The sequence below is a fragment of the Anabas testudineus genome, chromosome 7, assembly GCF_900324465.2.
Source record: "Anabas testudineus chromosome 7, fAnaTes1.2, whole genome shotgun sequence".
NCBI classification, from domain to species: domain Eukaryota; kingdom Metazoa; phylum Chordata; class Actinopteri; order Anabantiformes; family Anabantidae; genus Anabas; species Anabas testudineus.
The window spans coordinates 8,051,554-8,057,553 of NC_046616.1; positions in this window are offsets into that span (position 1 = coordinate 8,051,554).

A 6,000-nucleotide genomic window follows, 5' to 3' on the forward strand; every position below is an offset into this window, starting at 1 on the left:
GTGTGTAAGTGCAGTCTTACAGAAACAGTTTTCATCTAACTCATAAAGTTGAAGAAAATTCAGGTACAGTAGAGTTTGAAGAGCAGGACGTAACAACACACCGCTCAGATATGTGCCAGCAGCCTCACTTTAAGTATGTAGGATGTTGAGGTGAGGCCATTCCTGCATGTGTGGGATGATACTGGATGTTGTGGAGTGATATCAAGAAGCTGCAAGTGTGTGTGGAGCTGCTCTGTAACCAACAACAAAAGACAGCGGGTGTGCGAGGCAGCGTGGAGGAGTGAACATCCAAGAATATAAAGGATAGATTTATGAGCAGGAGGGTGCTCACTGGTACTATGCATCTACAGTGACTTTATGAGGGTAAAGATCTGTTCGTGGCACAGCAGGCACTTTAATAAAAAGCGAAGTAATCATTTTGAAGTGCGGCTGGCAATAAATGACCAGAGTTGGCACGAAGGACAAGAGGATGCAGAAATAGGAATGAAGTAAAACAGCATTTGATTAAAATCACAGATGCAAATGATGTTTGTAAAATGTGTATTGAACCACTTGTCAGCACGTTTTCCTGTTTGTCCCATGTTATTCCCTCTGTAGCCGACTGTTCAGATCCCACGTTAAGTTGTAGTTTCCATCCTTAGGAACACCTTTAGCAGCTTCTATAGGAAACCTGTGTGGTAAGGTAGGAAGGTGGAGGGACAAATAGGAAGAGGAGGCCTCCAATTATGGATTACAAGAGGTGTAGTGGGTGGATGTGAGAGGAAACAAGAAGTCAGCTTGTGCCTCTGTGTAAATGAGAAGAGGCCACTATTTAGCCTGACACTTAAAAAGTGGACCACCAGCTAGAACACAGGCCCACCTTTGTTGCATGCGTGTTTCTCTGTGGCTCAATCAATAAAAGCTAAACTGTTCCAGAAATAATCCGCAGAAAGGATCCTCCTGAATCACGGCATCATCTACAGTAAAGACAAAGGAGTGCAGTACTGCTCAGTGTTAACGATTAATGCTACACCGACTGAGAAATGATGAGTACGGCCGTTGGTTCTCACTGGTTTGATTTAGGAACTGCTCAGAAAACAAACAGTCCATCTAATTTTCCAATCAAAAGTACCAAAATATGGTTACACCAGACCATAAGGTCACTCTGCTCCCAAGTGTCTGTCCTCACATGTTGGTTTTTATATTATTATAGTTGTTTCTAGATTTCTTAATGCAAATGAGGCTTTTCAGTGTTTGAATCACTCGCATGTCAATATCCACACTTACACCAAAACTGAGTCAAAAAAAGGTAATAAACAGATGTTATATGGTTTTCTACAGCTAATGGCACAAAACCTGCAACTCAATTCAGTTATGTGAAGGTATTTTGGCCATAAACACATTATGAGAAGGTCATTAGTTTGGTCGTAGCTCTGAACCAGAATGAATATTTAGTGTGTGTGTTCATTTTTACTGGAAGCTTTATTATTCTCCATTTTTGCTGAATTGTTTGTTTCTAGAGACATTTCACATTTTGCATGTGAATAAAAGTCTCAGAGTTGTGCTACATAAGCATTTAATGGAAGTTATTAATAATTACATGTATCGAATGACTTGGTGGTGGTGGAAGGTAACTAAGTACAGTTCAGAGGTAAAACTATCCAGCTGTATGTAAAGTCATCTAAAGTCCTGGGCCCCCACCCATCCTATAAAGAGCCCCCAGACTGTAAGACATACAAAACAACTACCATCACCATTTCTTTTAGTAATGTTGTGGTGGCTTTTGTCTTTTTTTGGTCTGGTTTTGTCTCTCAGGGATCACTTTGCATGTCTTTTGGTCCTTTGCATCTCTTCTTGTTCATTTTTGTGGTCATCCGTTGTCTATTTATGGACGTCACGTCTTTCTGAGGATTCATTTCTGTCTCTTCATGACCATTATGCACTTTTAACTGAGCTCTGTGCCTTTCATACAGGAAATATCAACGCCTTATGTCAGCCTCTGCGCCACAATTCATATGTACAGCGTAGTTAAAAATAAAAATTAATAATCATAATCCAGTAATGTCACAGTTGTGAAATGAACCTTTCTCTAGATACTTTATTCTTTTGGGTCTGTCAACCTATAATAAAACTATTAATACTGTGTTATACTAGCTCATACTGTACTTTTTACATTTGCCTTTTATCTTAGGAGAGGATTATGAATAAATAGGACTTTCACAGCTCTAGAGAATGAGACTGCAGCCAACAGAGCAGGTCTAGTAGCTGCTTCTGAGGGAAATGACTGCAGCTCGCATCGAAACCAAAGAGTCTAAAAGGAAGGAAGGAAGCTCGTCACTGCCTACTCCACCCTAACCGGTGGCCGAGCATGTAAGACACAGCTCTGCCTCTGGTGCAGCACTTGCAGAGGCTGCAGTGGGTGACGAGCCTGCTCCCCGTCTCTCTCCGTCTCTCCCCGTCTCTCTCCCTCCTGCTCCCACCGCCGCACGCTGGAGGACTGGAGCGCGACGCAGCCGAACCGCCCGCTTTATATACCGCTCTATTTTTAGCCCCTAGCGAGCCCAACTATTTTTAACCAATATGAGCTCATCACCCTCCCGACTTGTCCAATGAAATGAGAGGGACAAGAAGGGAGCTGTCCAATCAGAAAGCGGGAGCCGGGCGAGGGGGCGGGTTACACAAGAGCCTATTATCTGCAGGGAAAGCGGCAGCGAGTGGGATGAGCGGGAAGACGTCTCACTCTGTCGCTTTTCCAAACGACCAGAAACTTTTTAGCGAAGAGAGGCGGCATCTCAGGAGTGAGAATCTGATTTTTTCGGCATCGTTAATCAATCAAAACACAGATAATAAAAATAAAATTACAATACAAAAACACTTTTCCATTTGAATAAATACAGTGGCATAAAAAGTATGTGAACCTTTTAGAATTTCATGGGTTTCTGCCTTTATATGTTATAAAACATATACTTTTTATATATAAGTATGTATATATATGTATATATATAAGTAGTATGTGCAATATATAGGCTACAACATATGATATAATGTGCCTAAAATAATAACATAAAAAATTCTGATCTTTCATGTCGTTATTGAGAACAACTATAAAAACCTCATTATCAACCTGAACCTGAAGATCAGATCATGTTTAAGACAAATTAATGCAGAAAACCACAACACTTCTTTATTGAGAACAAAAACCTCACAGTGCTGGAAAAACTATGTGAACCCCTACAATTAATTACTGGTTGACCTTTACCTTATATATGTGTTTGTTGTGCTCTTCGGGTCCTTTTGACTGGCCGCCCACTTCTTGGTAGAGTAGCCACAGTCCCAGAGTGTCTCCATTTGTAGATTATTTGTCTAACTGTAGCCTGATGGATTTGACATCACTTTGTAACCCTTTCCAGCTTTATGTAAATCAACAATTCTTGATTGTAGATCCTCTGAAAATGTCTTTTGGTGAGGTATCGCTCACATAAAAGTGTTCTTCCTGTGCAGAGCCAACTCAAAAAGTTTTAGTCAAAGGTTCACATACTTTTTCTTGCCACTGTAAACAGTAATTTATCAGGATACAAAAATTTCTATATTTTGCCAAAGCCTAGAGAAGCATATAAAGCCTGACTAGCTAAACATTAGTTTAACTGTGAAAAATACAGTATTAAGAAAAGCTGGGTTAGGATCCCAGTACATACACACCAATAATTCAAGCCACTGTTTACACTATAGCTAACTCACACATCCTGTGGGTGATGAGTCTGTTAACTCCAAAGGCTTTAAAAATGCAGAGATGTTTTGGTTTGTTTGACAAAACTGTGTGTGATCATACCAAAGATGAACAGACAGATCCAAAGCCTCAGTTGACTAACCTTTTATGTGAAGTGAGAGCACTGATGCATTCACTTGCTGTCACGTAAAGTTATTAATAATTCCTTTATCTACTTAACTTTCATTTTGCTTAACCTCTGGTCACAGAATAAGATTTGTTTGTGGAATGCACATTTCAGGCAGCATCTTTATTTTTGTGCTTGTAATTTCACACACTATTTCTAGTACTGGCTGTCTAACCACTGTATGGAAGTATGTTTTCTCCGGGTAATTATGGTCTGAAAGGGGAAACAGTCCTCAGTCTTTTTACCCCGTCTTTTTTCAGTCCTTTTACATGTTCAGAATGTCAGTTATTATGTGTGTATGTGTCAGATAAACACATGGTTGAACAATTTGGCTGCACTAGTGTTGGACCGGATCATGACCCAGCACACAACAGTACCTGATTAATGTAGCACATATAAACTGTGTTGTAGTAAATGACATGGCACATATCTGAGCTTGTTTACTAACAAACTAGCTGCGTCTACGTGGGGCAAGACCCTATAGAGTAAAATGTTTCAGTTTTAACATTAAACTGAAGCATGTTTGATAAATAGTTTCTGAGAATCTCAGTGAATCCCTGAACGTAGCAATAGGCTGACGCCTTTAAACTACAGTGCTCTCCATCTTTCCAATAGACGATCTCCGGTGATGTCTTTGGACTGGTAGGACTGGCTGCTCGGTCTCTGTCTGGGGTGTATTTTTTTTTTGTTATGACTGGATGAAGGCTGTGACACGGATTGCCCCATGATAGTGAGTCATCCGCACACCCACCTATTCTGCTCTTTCCCAAAGTTTTATTTTTAGACCGTGAGCACCGAAACACAACGCCCAGTGTCCCATGTGTTGCTGTTTCTCCGGTGGGACAAGAGTTTATCTTCACATTTCTGTTAAGAATAAAAGGAGGAGAAAAACTTGGAGCGTGTGTGTTTTCCACAGTTTAACATAATCCCTTAATATTTCTAAATGTAAATCTTAATGAGATTGCTCCAGCAGATTGGTATTGTTCTTATTTTTACTGTAGACCCTCTACTACTACTAGAACCAAGCGCGCTCCCGCCACCCTCGTCCCCAAACAAAAGGTTCCATCACATCACAACGGGAGCGCGCAAGACGGTCAAACCCAAACCCACTCCACCCTGTCATAAAGTCCAACACATCTGTTAAACACTTCAAACTCAAACGATTCTCTAGGATTAAAATGGACGAGTTAGTTTGAGAAACGTGTGGCTGTTACTGGAAATTACTCTGATTAAATATAACAGCAAATAATCCAGTTATATTTAAATAGCTGATGAAAATGTGACTACATTATATTAAAGGCTAAAATGAAAATAAGTATACCTACCTATATAATAATTTAGGATTAACTACAAAAACTGTCTTCAGTCATTACCGGTTTGGGTGGTTAAATGTTAAATTTCCACTGGATATATTTCTTGCAGTGGGTGTATTCTTCTCTAATATATATATAAAAAGAAATCTGATAATGGAATAACTCATTCTGACTTAGTGTCCTGTCCCTTTGGGGATTATTTGTATGTATAAAATTTGACTAAATATTAGAAATTCTACAGTAGACTTTAATAATTAGTAATTGAATATAACATAATGACAATATACTATACTTCAAATCCACGCTGCATGCTGACATTTAGATTCATATGCTTTAGAATATGTTTTCAGACAAACTGACAGTAAGTGCATATGTATATATTAATATGAAATGTACAGTACATTGAACTGCAGTTCCCTTCCCTATATTTTTGTTTTTAAATTTCCTTTAGTTGTATTTATGGTGCAGTCTGATTCATACTTCTCTTCTGAATATACACAATATAACACTGATCTCTAGTGGTACAAATATGTCATCACATAACTGGCATGTTAAATTCATTTAGAGGAGTGTGGTCATTTGAATTCTTCTTTTCGTTTTTGATGTTGCAACGCTTTTACTTTAGGCGTGGAGACGAATGTCTAATTTAAGTTTAAAGGACAAATGTACGTTACAAATGTGTATGTATTGTTTTGTACGGTCTTCCGTCGTATTCTCGCAGAGTATCGCGTGGTTTCCGAACCGCGAGATTCCAATTGGTGATTGTTGTGGAGAAACGTAAGATGGCAGCAGCGTCCCACCTGTGGGATTCACTG